We start from the raw sequence: 14,881 nt of genomic DNA on the forward strand, positions 1-14,881 counted from the left end.
TTTTTCCCTCTACTTGTATTGTGAAACCGCGTCTCTTGCTCAGTTTTATGATTCTAGTTAAGTTTTCTATTTCAACGTTTTGAAGAGTTTTTGAGTAACGAAATATGCAACATAAATAGCCGTATCTTTTGATTGCTTCGACTTAGACGCTTACATTTTGCACACAGCCAAGGGGCTGTATACCTTAGTACGCGACATAAATTTGAAGTTGATGCCCACATGGGTTCCTGAGATAAAGGGGTCTGAACTGTCGGGCAGACAGACGGACAGTTGAACAAAAAAATCTGTTTTTACCGACTGAGTTGCGGAACCCTAAAAAGCACAACGATTAGTCACCGATAATATCTAGGGAAACGTCCTGCTTCGCGTTGATTAACTAGAACGAATGGACCCAACTATAATGGTGCGATAAAAACAGCAATCTGCAATCTGTCCCCTCTCCCAAACTATCACAGAAATCTTCGGTCTCAAATACATCATCCAAATACTGCGAATCAAACGCCTCATTGAGCCGTCGGTAGACACCGCCTAAAACCCACCATTGTTTTTCGCCTAGGGTCCAAATACTGGAGGTGAAAATTGATTCCACTGCAGAAGTTAGAACTTGCTACATACGTTTGAGTGCTCCTGTTCAAAATTGAGTTAATTGAAAATATTGGAATGCTACAGGAAGAATACGATGGCATCATACTAGACCAAAGACTGAGGAGTGTATATGTATTTCAGGCACACTTCTCCGTTGCAAGCAGGTGGTGAAATAGCTTATCAGTACATCGACTATAGTGACAAGACTTTTTCATTCAGTTGGCCGGCCGGAGTGGCCGTGCGGTTCTAGGCGCTTCAGTCTGGAACCGCGTGACCACTACGGTCGCAGGTTCGAATCCTGCCTCGGGCATGGATGTGTGTGGTGTCCTTAGGCTAGTTAGGTTTACGTAGTTCTAAGTTCTAGGGGACTGATGACCTCAGATGTTAAGTCCCATAGTGCTCAGAGCCAATTGAACCATTTCTAATTTAAGCACAGCCCATAGGATAATTTTTCTTAGTGAGCTTCTTGTGACGTAAAAGCGTTTTGCAAGGATTTCACCGTTCAGTTACATATTGAAGCCGCTACAGTCTGTTGTCTGGTAATCTCTGAACTCGTTCCATATCCGAATCGTAGGAATAAATTTCAGTACTGAAACTGTCATCTGCTACGTTGATAACGAGGCAACCAACAATAGGATTCACGAAGCTATCCAAGCGACACATTTCTCTTCTTTTTTATGATGTGGTGTTCTGCAGCCCGCCAGAGTTAGGCAGTGTGGTGTGACAAAGCTTCATGCGCTAGTTCTTTACGTCTGACACCTTTAATTTTATTATTTCTCACGACATATCCCTTAACTTGGATCCATACAGGTTTTATTGGGTTCTACCTGTAGTGGTATACTGGTAACTGTAAAAACGCAACATCTAGATGGTGTGAAAATTGTTCCTATTTTTCTATGACGCTTGTGTGAAAATAGTCCAATAAAGAGTGTTCGGTTTTTCACATTTGTCCCAAAAATTTAATTGTTAATGTTTTCTGAATTTAAGCAATCTTTTATAAAATATCGATAGTTAAGAATTGATATTTGCTCGAAAAACTGGAATTTAGCCTGCGATGTGTAATTAGGAAAAAGAAGACATGTAGTTTTCATAAAAATGTTTAGATATGCGCTAATTAGGATATCTTTGATGAATTTTCTATTTTAATGATGTTCAGTTTTGAACTAAACGAAGAAAAAAATCGAAAAAAGAGAATCGAATCAGCAATCCGTAGAATATGCGATTACGTTTCTACAACGCTACCGGTTCAGCCAGGCCTATCGCTTAGAAAAATCACTTAACTTTAGGAAATAAAGTTACTCGGAAAATTTCGACGTCTATTTTCTCTGTAAACTTTTGAAAAATGTTAAGAACAATCTGCTTCTCGACACTTTTTAACGGTGTTCCATGTACGTGCTTCATTACGGAACAGGCAGCAGAGTCAGCCATTTCCTCAGTTCGCAGTACAGAGATTGCGAATGTACGCGAGTTTTGGAGTAAAAACTACATAGCTAATTAAGGAAAACGTTGACGGCTCTTAATACATTGAATATCTTAAGAGTATCATTTACAGTAACCTGGTAATAAGGTGTTAAGTATATAAGTAAGATCCGCTTCCAAGAGCGTAACAACACCAGTGTAGGTGTGCTACAGCAGCTGGACAATCACCAAGTCTGTGTTTGTTTACATGAGATTTATTCTTAAGATGAACGAAGTATTATAAGAGCCATTCTTGAGTATTGCTAGACTGCTTTGGATCCCCACATAGCTAATTAAGGAAAACGTTGACGGCTCTTAATACATTGAATATCTTAAGAGTATCATTTACAGTAACCTGGTAATAAGGTGTTAAGTATATAAGTAAGATCCGCTTCCAAGAGCGTAACAACACCAGTGTAGGTGTGCTACAGCAGCTGGACAATCACCAAGTCTGTGTTTGTTTACATGAGATTTATTCTTAAGATGAACGAAGTATTATAAGAGCCATTCTTGAGTATTGCTAGACTGCTTTGGATCCCCACCAAGTCAGATTAAAAGAAGACGTCAAAGTAATTCAGAGGCGTGCTGCTAGATTTGTTACCGGTAGGTTCGATCAGCACGGAAGTGTTACAGAGATGCTTCTTGAACTCAAGTGGGAATTCTTGGAGTGAGTAGACGTTCTTTTTGTGATACGCTATCGAGAAAGTTCAGAGAACAGCCATTTTCAACCGACAGCAGAACAATCCTATTTTCACTAACACACAGTATATCTCGCATGACGACCGCAAAAGGACAAACTAAGTGAAATCAGGGTCGTACTGACGACATTTAAAACTGAAATAGGAAAAGGAGTGACTAACAGTGGTACAATTTACCCTCTACCATGCATCGTATGGCGGCTTGCGGAGTATGTGTATAGATATAGTGCAAAAATAAGCATATGTTTTCTCAATAAATGTTTCTGTACTCAGCTTCACAAGATGCTGGTATGACTTACTGAAAGACAGATTTTTTTATCGCGCAATTGCTCCGTATTGTTTCTCTTCTGGTGAAAAGGAGGCAAGCAGCCGACATCACGAGTGGCGCTGCTCAGTACCTGTGGTCACAAAGCAGTGATTATCGGAGTGTCTCCCCAGACCAGACCTACCTCTGCCTGCGACGTATGTGGAAACACATACCACCGCACGTTAATATCTCTTTCTCAGGTAGATGATAACGGCAACTGTTCCGCTAATCAGCCAGATTACACGATGAGAACAATTAGGGCGATAGGGACAGCCGCTCAAGTGGCACAGTAGAGTTATCAGGTTATCAAACAAATCAGTGCCTCGATTACCATGACATGTTAGTACAGTAGATCGGTAGGCAATCGTCATAATTTGGTAAGAACAGAGGTTTGCATCTTTCTAAAGGTAAAACAGTGATCTTCAGAAACGGAAATAAAAATGGTAGGGAAATTCGATCACTGACTCGAGGAATAGTAAGGCAAAGAGAAATTTCCATATGAGCTGCAATTGGGTACTGTAATAAAGCCACTGGCGACAAGTGAAAAATTGGGCCGGACTGGGATTCGAACCCGGATTTCGCGCTTATGGCGAGCGGTCGCCTGAACCGCTTCGGCTATCCGAGCAAGCTTTCGTCCAACCCAAATTCCCATATGTTGCACACTACATACATAGTATCACCTGTCCATTTCCTCATTGCTCGCAGCCTCACCTAATTCTCGCAAGAAATCGAACGAAGAGTGCACCCATATTCAAGAATATTATTTAAAGACAAAATGCTTATGTTTATGTGTATGGTGCCTTTTCTTTCGGCCATGTTCGAAAGAACAGACAGCACACATATAAAAAAAATAATAAAATGGTTGAAATGGCTCTGAGCACTATGGGACTTAACATCTGAGGTCATTAGTCCCCTAGAACTTAGAACTACGAGGGTGACTCCAAAAGAAATGCACAGTTTTCATTCTGCACGTGTGAAAGTTTTACAGTGTGTAGATACATCCTTCCCGCTTGTTTTCAATCTTAGTTCAACCTCTTCGCGTGAGTGTGTTATGAAAACGAGACAGTGGGAAACATCCACAAGAGGTTGAAAAAGGTGTATGGAGATACTGCTGTCGATCGCAGTACATTTAGTCGGTGGGCAAGCAGGTTACGTGATGAAAGCGGGCACGGCAATATTGAGGATTGTCCTCGCAGCGGCAGGCCTCGTTCTGCACACACTCCAGACAATGTGCAGAGAGTTAACGAATTGGTGACTGCTGACAGACGCATCACAGTGAACGAAATGTCACGCAACATTGAGATAGGGGAAGGAAGTGTTTGCAGAATACTGAAAGTGTTGGCGTTAAAACAGGTTTGTGCCAGGAGGGTTCCCAGGATGTTGACAGTGGCTCACAAAGAAACAAGCAAAATTGTATGCAGCGAACTTTTGGAACAGTACGAGAATGGTGGAGATGACTTTCTTGGAAGAATTGTGACAGGTGATGAATCATGGCTCCATCATTTTTCACAAGATACGAAGAGGCAATCAATGGAGTGGCATTATGCAAATTCGCCCAAGAAAAAAAAATTCAGAACCACACCTTCTGCTGGAAAAGTTATGGCTACGGTGCTTTTAGATTCCGAAGGACTCTTGCTTGTGGACATCATGCCAAGTGGAACCAACATAAATTCTGATGCATATGTGACAACACTGAAGAAACTTCAAGCTCGACTGAGTCGTGTTAGACCACATCGGCAAAAACAGGATGTTTTGCTGTTGCACGACAATGCACGGCCACATCTCAGTCCAAAAACCATGGAAGCGATCACAAAACTCGGATGGGCAACACTGAAATACTCTCCTTACAGTCCTGACTTGGCTCCATGTGACTGTCATTTCTTTGGGAAACTGAAAAACTCTCTTCGTGGAAGAAAGGTTTGATGATGATGACTCCCTTGTGCATGCTGCCAAACAATGGCTCCAACAGGTTGGTCCAGAATTTTACCGTGCAAGTATACAGGCGCTGGTTCCAAGATGGCGTAAGGCAGTTGAGAGGGATGGAAATTATGTGGAGAAATAAAAATATTGTTCGTAAAGGATGTATCTACACACTGTAAAACTTTCAAACATGTAGAATAAAAGATGGATTAAAAAAAATAGTGTGCATTTCTTTTGGAGTGACCCTCGTACTTAAACCTAACTGACTTAAGGACATCACGCACATCCATGCCCGAGACAGGATTCGAACCTGTGATCGTAGCGGTAGTGTTGTTCCAGACTGAAGTGCCTAGAACCGCTCGGCCATACCAGCCGGCCACACCATAAGAACTGACGACTTCTAGCACCGAACAGGAAGTGTCTTATTTGGCCGCCAAGCTGAGAGCCAAAGTCAATGTAAACAAAGCGGTCAGAAGTAGGTCGCAGCGCCTCATTGGACGCACAACAAACCCGTGGTTGTGCAGCGCTCGTCTGGAAAATTTCAGATGCCACAGATCGACTTTGCGTGCCGATTTAATGTACTACGTTTTAGAACACCGTTCACCTTGGGTGTTCTTCATAGCAGATTTTTCTCTCACTGGTTTAGCCGAATTAATGTCTCTCACGAGTACAACAGTTTAATAACGGAAAATCGTTCCTCCTACTATATTAAGGAAAGATTGTGGTGCCAGGAAGTTATTGACGAGATGAACAGAGACCCTTCAGGTACTGGGCTGCAATGGCGGGATGCCAGAATAAATGAAATAAACACATACTCGTATCCATATTCATGACATCCTTATGAAATGGAAATTGCGCGTGTCGTAAAAGACGCGCTGCCAGCAGTTTATGACGACTGATTTATTTTCTGCTCTGGGTGATATCATTGGAGAGGATAATTTTTTTGTAACCACTCTAAAAGTCAACAGCATATGTATTGTTATTTTTTTCATAGTTTCACACAACTGCTTCCTGTTTTCTCGATTGATCTGTGTTCAGTTTTTCAAGGCCTATCCACTGTGCCAACTTAAATCTGAGGGGGGTGCGATGGGGAGGTTCCCTTTTGAGTTTCGTGACAGTAGGCGGACTACGCTTCCAGGTGGCTAGGCGTCTTTCGCTGTTGTTTTTTTGTTAATCTGAACCTTACCGTGCCGGCCTAATAACTGCTTTACAGAGACAGACAGTCTCACAGCTGAGCAGTCCACAACTGACGCGACTTTCAACCCTATACACCATATGACGCAACTGAACGAGTGTGGGCGTACACTGGCTATGTTCCACGACACGTGCAAGAACCACACATCGACGGCAGGCCGCGGCAATAGCAGTGGAGAGTATATAAAGCGTTTCGGAGAGATGCGGAAAACAGTGCAGTTTTGTAATGCAGAAACGGAGCGATTTATCCGACGTACAGAAGGGCACGTTTACTGGCTTTCAGGCTAAGGGTGGAAATATTTAACTTTGTGAACTCTTCGAGTATCGCTGGGGCTAAAGTGTACCGTGCATAGGAAAACAGCATTATCCAACGGGCAGCAAGGCAATTGCGGTGCTCCATGTGCCGTAGATAAAACGAGTGAAAGGCGGCTGCGGAGATGTTTACGGGCCAACAGACTCACAACCGTGGATCAACTGACTGCCCAGATGAACCAAGGGGCTACCAACAGCGACTCCTGGACGACCGTTCACCGGATGTTCAATGCCGAGGAAGGCCGGGACATGTACGCCCGTACCGCAAATGGACGCCCACTGACAGGTGACGTTTTCAGATGAATCACTTTTTATGCTCCATCTGACAGATGGCCGTTGACATATACAGCATGATGAAAGTCTGAAAGCAAACACTCCGTATGTGATCACGTAATCCTGAAGGCACAATGGGTCAACACAAGTATGCATCTACCCTTGGGGATCATCTCCACCCCACCACACTTCGTTTTCCCCCAGCATGATACCATATACCAGCATGACAGTGCAACATATCACACGCCGTTCAGAGGCAACAAGAAGGAATTTATCCTACTCTCCCGGCCACCAAACTCCCCGGATTTGAGCCCAGTCGGGATTCTGTGGGGCAACGTCGATCAGGCAGATGCCATCCAGGACCCCAGCGGAACTGGCGATGGCACAGTAGTCGCTATTATTCCACATCTCTGTCGGTCTCTTCTAGAGACTCAGTGACTTTCTTCCTGCACGTTTCGCAGCGGTCCGCGTTGCAAAAGCTGCTCATTCGGCTTAGTTGGTTGGTCGGTTGGTTGATTTGGGGGGGGGGGGGGGAGGGGGGAGGGACCAAACAGCGAGGTCATCGGTCCCATCGGATTAGGGAGTGATGAGGAAAGGTACTCGGCCGTGCCCTTACAAAGGAACCATCCCGGAATTTGCCTGGGGCGATTTAGCGAAATCATGCAAAAGCTAAATCAGGTCGCGAGTTTGAACCGTCGTCCTCCCACATGCGAGTCCAGTGTGTTTTTTCAAGCTTTTGACAGTTGGTCACACGTCACACTGTATAATGAAAGTTTTTTATTACATTATGCAAATTTTGAAGTGGCGTTGGAAGGTTACGTTGGTTGTCTTGATCTTCCGTTCAAGAAGGAAAGGCGTGAAGAATAACTTTCTGTGCATTTCCATAAATTGAACGCATGCATAAATCTAAAGGTTGGTTTGACCAGCATAGTGCTTTATTACGGAAACCTGCTGTTGGATAGTTAAAGCCTACACCTCGCTCAGAGCACAAGTTTAGCTCAACCTGATAGCGACGGGTAAGTCTGCAGTTAATCTTATGTATTGATCCTGCAGCACAAGTATTGCAAATCTCTCTGCAAATAGTCAAATATCTGTGGTAGAAAAAGACAGTCTTACGTTAGTACAGCAACCAAAGATTATATTTGACTGATATAAAACCTTAAAACGAATGCTCCGTTGATTTAATAAAGGAATGAGCTCTACTTATACCAAGCTACAATATATTTCAGTATTCTGACAGACAACTTTTTCATTTATATTGTTTTGCTGCGCTGTTGTTTATTTATAGAATTGAAACAGTTACCTATAACTCTTAAGTACAGAGTAAAACCCAGTTCGAAACCTGTCTTTGAATATTATACAAATGATGTCTTTCACATTCATATCATTTAGTATTATGGAGAAACTATTCAGTAAAACAAACTGCAATGTAACATTTGGTATTTTTCCACATGTAGAAGCTATTGATTGAAGGTGAAACGGTAATTTCTAGAAAAATAATTTGAAAATCCCGAAACAACCTCAAAAGTATGCCACTGATCACTTGCGGATATCGTTTCAAATCAACAAGGAATGAAGGCATAAGGGCCTAAATTGTCAGCAAAAACAAATTAATGGACGTTACAAAATCAAAAAAGTGTGGAACAACGTTCTTTTTAATTAGAGACTGCTCAAAGATATGTATTAATTTGTCGCGTGCACTAAGCAAAGTTTTTTTTGTTTTGGAAAAAAAACATTAGACATGCAGTCTGCATTATCTTCGACCAGAGGTGTGCTCACGTTAAGTCAGATCCGATCCGATCCCATTTCCGATAATCTCACAGCTGTACATAGAGACCGTTCCTTACCTATGGACATCTGAGTAGATCGAAGTGTGCCGACTTAATACCGACAGTTGGTGTAGTGATGTACGAGGTAAAACAGCACAGATCGCGAGACTTTTCCACTTGCGGACAATCACGTGAAAGGCAGTAACGGCCCAACTGCTTGTCGGCTACTGTAGACATCCCGCCAGCCGGAGACAGCCCGCCAGATAAGATGCCGCCCAGATAGCAGGGCACACTTTGACCCGCAGGCAGCGCCGTCGCGGGGCCAGGCAAACGCCACTGTTGATGCGTCACCTCTCATTGCCTTTGCGCATGCGCCGCCACTCTTCAGGCCTGGCAGAATTCTAACGGGGCAAGGAAGAACCGATGAAAAGCTGTTGACATACTCCTTCGTTCCTTTCAGTAGCTTCGTGTACTAAAACTACTGGAGTCCTAAGATATGCTACCGTAGTCGATGGCGCAAACACATGTTCCTGCGAACGCATATTGAGCAGCACCTGCTTCGAATCCGGTTCCTAGTGGAAGAAGCTGTTATCGCCAGTGGTTCCAGATCAACAGACTGCGCGCCAATGTCCTTCGCTAACCCTTTCTGACTGTGTAGCTTCTGTTGAAGCCACTTAGGATTTTCTCATTTCGAGGCATATGCACAGTCGCTGCATTTATTGCCCGCCTTTACGTCTCCAATAGGTACTGCCCTATAGCAGCTGCAGTTTGAATTTTTCACATGTTTCAAATGTTAGCAGTCAGAGGAGCTAATGTAGGAGCCAGTTTTGTATGCAGTGCACGATTGTCTCGTGTTTTCAAATTATGATTGAAATTGTATCTGTTAGGCAGTTTTTGCACATGGATTAGGTACAGAAAACTGTTCTGTTCAAATTACAGCTCTGTGTATTGCGATAATAATTAAATTTGTGTGTTTATTTTCGTAATTATTGTAGTGGTTCCTTTTTAAACCACTGCAGCTCTAAGGGCAACATGACTAGCTGTACCAGGTTGTTGCATTTTCAGTTTCAAGAGATGTAATCTCGCAGGATAAAGGAAGAGAAAATTCCGTTGTCGACTCACAGATTGACAGCAGCAGTAAAATTGGAGATGATGTGTTAGCTGCAGACAGTGATCTCGATTTGGGGATAGTATGCTATAACAGTAATTTTCCAAACTAATCAGAAAGTCCTGAATGGCCTTGTACATCGTCAGAATCATTAGAAAATAGTTTTTCTAGTTGAAAAACATACAATGGAAAGAAAGCATGTGTCAGTACATGGCACCTCAATGCACTGTGTACACTGTAGCACAAAGAAGGAACCTCACAGAGACGGATGGAAGTGTGTTCTCTGTCAAGTAGTCCTCTGCTTATTGCGGAAAGGAACTGCCTTGTGCGTTGCCACCAAAAGTAACGACATTTCATGTGCAGTGGCTCCATTTGATACCACCCTCTACGTGTACAATTAATGTACGTTAACAGCTGTTTTCCACAATGTTCTCCTTCAAAGTGTGTCTAATAATCTCACAAAAAAAGAAAATTCAAAAAAATATGATTTTTAATATTTCGAATCTGAAAGTGCTAAATTCACAGCTAAGTGTTGTTTGTTAAGGAGTGGGGTACGTACAACTTGACGGACACAGATTTTTAGGTTATTCGCGTCGGTGCAAGAATCTCATGGCTCGGCTCCGGTTACTACACTCTACCTTTCTTTTCATTTACATTCTCGTATCTATAACTACACGGACAGCAATAAACAACTGCATCCTTCTCCCTGTCCCTCACACGCACGCACACATAAAGGATTTTACAACATTATTTGAGTGTGTCTTAGGATTACCCAAAAAATTAGGGTTCAAAATAATGACATTGTAAAAGAAGTTATTTTAGAATATGAGTGCTCCGAAGAATTCTCTACGAAAAGGATCCAGTAAACTATTTTGAGTAGTGTATGTTGGTCAGAAACAATGATAATGTGCGATGCTGCATAATGGGGCCTAAGAGAAATATACACCACCGCAACTTGGCAATGCAAACTGTCAATATCTCACGAACAGTTCCAAATATTGAAACAAGATTTCCGAGAAATGTTAGTGCTCATAAGGAAAATATTTTTCACTCTGATTTAAATTAAAACTTAACCTACCAAGATCTGGAAGCTACTGTGGCTTTTGGGATAGAAAGCTATTACTTTTTGCGACATTCAAAATATATTGAAAAGATGAGAACACTAATATAACGGTTAAGTTTGCAGTAACTGTGAGGAGAAGTTGATATGGATCTATGAAAATTCGTACTCTACTCAGAAGGTATAGAATCAGACTGTGGAAAAATGCACATTTTCCACAGTTACATTCTGCCTACATCTGTGATATCGAGTAATTGAGATTCATGAGGACTAGACACTATACACTCAATTCCCTCTAGAGAGGGTCATATAGCGGTCGGTATCGACAGCAGCTAGATCACATTTGTATGAAATTAATAGTTTGGACACGATTCATTGGAAGGACAGATTGAAACTCAATGCCAAGGAGGTAACAAGTTGCGTACATCAGCTATTTGAACTTCGGACGTTCAAGATCTTTCAAATAAAGGCTGCATATTGACAGAAATCTTAAGGGTAATCTGTGTTGTCACAGCTGCATTTCAGCATAACAGATAGTGGTATTTTGTACTATATTTGATAATTTACATTTAATAAAACTTACATCAAAGTTCAGTATAGGTCAGGTATTTGGCTTTTAAAGAAACAAAGTACTAAGTATTGAGAAATCGCTTTAGCACACTGTACATTTGTTATAGCCATGGTAAGTATTGAGATCAAAAAGGCAATATGAGATTTTTGCTAATATCTGTTTCTTTGTTGTAAGCCTACTAGATGCAACATAATACCGCTCCTCTATAAGTGATTTAGCGCACGTAATCGAAGTGCAGATTGATTTATGGTGCTGAGTTTTCGTAGAAATGCTGGTTGGAACCTGAAGAAACTGATATTATTGACACGTCGTATCACCAGATTTGATAGATACTGAAATGTCAGCCTTAAAAATCGTCAAATCATGAGCAACACATTTAATGAGATCGAAGTTAAAGCATGTAACTCAGCTGTCACTTTAGGTAGTTAAAAATATGTCACTTGATCGACTGTTATCGAAGGAAGTAGTAATTACGAAGGATGTTGGTCTATTAAAATGAGCGAATTGAGTAAGCTCCTGTGCTGATCGAACTAATGATATACATTTTTGTTATTTGTAAATTAATACGGCTGATGTTGCATTTGTAAACGTGTTCTACGTGCAAAAGTATAGCTATTAAATTTATGACTTTTAAAGGTGCCCATACATGAGGATTACAAGAGACAGCGATTGCAAATGCGTTCTGCGGTTGATTATTTAAAACACAGGAGACCATAACGAAATAGACAACTCATACAAAATGGTGTATCCTGGAATTAAGGTAGCGAGAGTTACTCTGTTTTTTACTATTAATTTAAAGGCACTTTCGGTGCGTTTTCAGAGCTCTTATAGAAACAAATACCTGTATTTTTATGCTTTACATGGCAACATCGAACACCATCAAGAAAACGAATTCCTTTGCTACTCACGTAGCATAGAGGATGGCAGATACAGAAAAATAATTAAGGAACTGGCCGCATTAGTTGCTAAATAACGGTTTGAGAGTTCACATGTACTTAATAGTCATAGGAGAGTCAAAGCAGAGTAGCTTCATGTAACAAAACTTTCATCCTTTTGAGCCTCAAAAATGTTTTTCCTCGCCACATCGGTAAAGACCGAACAATGGAGAACCCAGGAAGGGAACTGAGGTGAGGGGCAAAAAATGAGGTCCGGAAGATTCATGTCAGAATTATTTCTACAGTTTCGCCTTCTAAGTTTCGTCCAGTGACACGAAATAATGTTAAGAATTGTGCCCATTAAGGTAACTACCTCGATCCTTACCATTTGTAATCCGGATTGTGGGCCTTCTTAGCACATTCAGCTCGGCGACATTATTTCAATTATCCTATAATCGCTTGAACTGTACGACGGAGCATTTGTCTGCGCGCTCTCCAGTTTATCATTGCAATGTTAGCCTAGCTGAAGTCCTGTACATAAAACACGCACCTGGGAGATTATCGAAATTGGCAAGCAATCGAACTTTTATCCACTAACCCTCGAAACTGCGGAGATTAATCTGTTCCACACGTAACGAACGTGACAGCAGCGGACAGAAATGGCACTGCTCCGTGCAGCACGACCACAGAGGCGCTGTGGAGGCCGGGGTCCCACGCCAGGCAGGGCGGCGCTCGGCCCACGACTCTCGACCCACGACCCACGACCCGCCACGAGCGCTGCCACTACTGCTACCGCTACGTACTGCTGCAGCCTGGTTGCTCCTCCTCGGCGGACGTCGGATGGCGGACTGCCGCAGCGCGGCGCCGCGCCGCACCTTTTAGCAAACAAGATGGGAGGATCGCGCGCTAACTGGCAAACACGGCGCGTGGCCTGCTAACACTTCGCGCAAACAGGCGCGCCCGCTTCACGCCGCTGCAATCTGCGCCACCGATCTCGATGATTGTCACGGTCGCTACATGGCTGCACAGTATGAATATCTCTACGTCTACGTACTCTACTGGCCACTAAAACTGCTACACCAAGAAGAAATGCAGATGATAAACGGGTATTCGTTGTTGTTGTTGTTGTGGTCTTCAGTCTTGAGACTGGTTTGATGCAGCTCTCCATGCTACTCTATCCTGTGCAAGCTGCTTCATCTCCCAGTACCTACTGCAACCTACATCCTACTGAATCTGCTTAGTGTATTCATCTCTTGGTCTCCCACTACGGTTTTTACCCTCCAGGCTGCCCTCCAATACTAAATTGGTGATCCCTCGATGTCCCACAACATGTGCTACCAACCGATCCCTTCTTCTAGTCAAGTTCTGCCACAAACTCCTCTTCTCCCCAATTCTATTCAATACCCCCTCATTAGTTATGTGATCTACCCATCTAATCTTCAGCATTCTTCTGTGGCACCACATTTCGAAAGCTTCTATTCTCTTCTTGTCTACACTATTTATCGTCAACGTTTCACTTCCATACATGGCTACACTCCATACAAATACTTTAAGAAACGACTTCCTGACACTTAAATCAATACTCGATATTAACAAATTTCTCTTCTTAAGAAACGCTTTCCTTGCCATTGCCAGTCTACGTCTTATATCCTCTCTACTTCTACCATCATCAGTTATTTTGCTCCCCAAATAGCAAAACTCCCTTAATACTTTAAGTGCGTCATTTCATAATCTAATTCCCTCAGCATCATCTGATTTAATTCGACTACATTCCGTTATCCTCGTTTTGCTTTTGTAGATGCTCATCTTATACCCTCCTTTCAAGACACTGTCTATTCCGTTCAACTGCTCTTCCAAGTCCTTTGCTGTCTCTGACAGAATTACAATGTCATCGGCGAACCTCGAAGTTTTTATTTCTTCTCCATGGATTTTAACACCTACTCCGAACTTTTCTTTTGTTTCCTTTATTGCTTGCTCAATATACAGATTGAATAACATCGGGGAGATGCTACAACCCTGTCTCACTCCCGCCCCAACCACTGCTTCCATTTCATGTTTTCGAGTCTTTTAACTGCCATCTGGTTTCTGTACAAATTGTAAATAGCCTTTCGCTCCCTGTATTTTACCCCTGCCACCTTCAGAATTTGAAAGAGAGTATTTCCAATCAACATTATCAAAAGCTTTCTCTACGTCTACAAATGCTAGAAACGTAGGTTTGCCTTTCCTTAATCCTTCTTCTAAGATAAGTCGTAAGGCCAGTATTTGCCTCACTTTTCCAACATTTTTACGGAATCCAAACTGATCTTCCCCGAGGTCGGTTTCTATCGGTTTTTCCATTCGTCTGTAAGGAATTCGCGTTAGTATTTCGCAGCTGTGGCTTATTAAACTGATAGTTCGGTAATTTTCACATATGTCAACACCTGCTTTCTATGTGATTGGGATTATTATCTTCTTCTTGAAGTCTGAGGGTATTTCGCCTGTCTCAAACATCTTGCTCGCCAGATGGTAGTGTTATGTCAGTACTGGCTCTCCCAAGGCTGTCAGTAGTTCTAATGGCATTCGTCAAACTCAGACCCATTCCATCGGCTGTCACAGCGGGTGGCGTGATTCATCACTCTAAACTATTCGTTTACAGTCATTTAGTGTCCATTGCCGTCGCTGGTTACATACATATCCCATACATATGTATAGGCATACATATTCAAATACAGAGATATGTAAACATGCAGAATATGGCGCTGCGATCGCCAA

At 42.4% G+C, this 14,881-nt stretch overlaps 1 protein-coding gene across 6 annotated transcripts in view; it reads right to left on the minus strand.

Moving 5' to 3' along the window:
- Window positions 1-14,881, minus strand: part of LOC126335538 (G protein-activated inward rectifier potassium channel 3-like) — a 221,418-nt gene that overhangs the window by 101,827 nt on the left and 104,710 nt on the right. For 2 of the 6 annotated variants that reach the window (XM_049998915.1, XM_049998916.1), the window contains exon 1: window positions 8,595-8,702. The exons of 2 other annotated variants lie outside the window; for them this stretch is intronic. The gene's annotated coding sequence lies outside the window, so the exon portion shown is untranslated. Of the gene's footprint in view, window positions 1-8,594; window positions 8,703-12,933; window positions 13,017-14,881 lie in introns of those variants that run through there. 2 more of the 6 variants (XM_049998914.1, XM_049998917.1) reach the window with 2 other exon arrangements.

Source organism: Schistocerca gregaria, chromosome 2, assembly GCF_023897955.1.
Source record: "Schistocerca gregaria isolate iqSchGreg1 chromosome 2, iqSchGreg1.2, whole genome shotgun sequence".
NCBI lineage: Eukaryota > Metazoa > Arthropoda > Insecta > Orthoptera > Acrididae > Schistocerca > Schistocerca gregaria.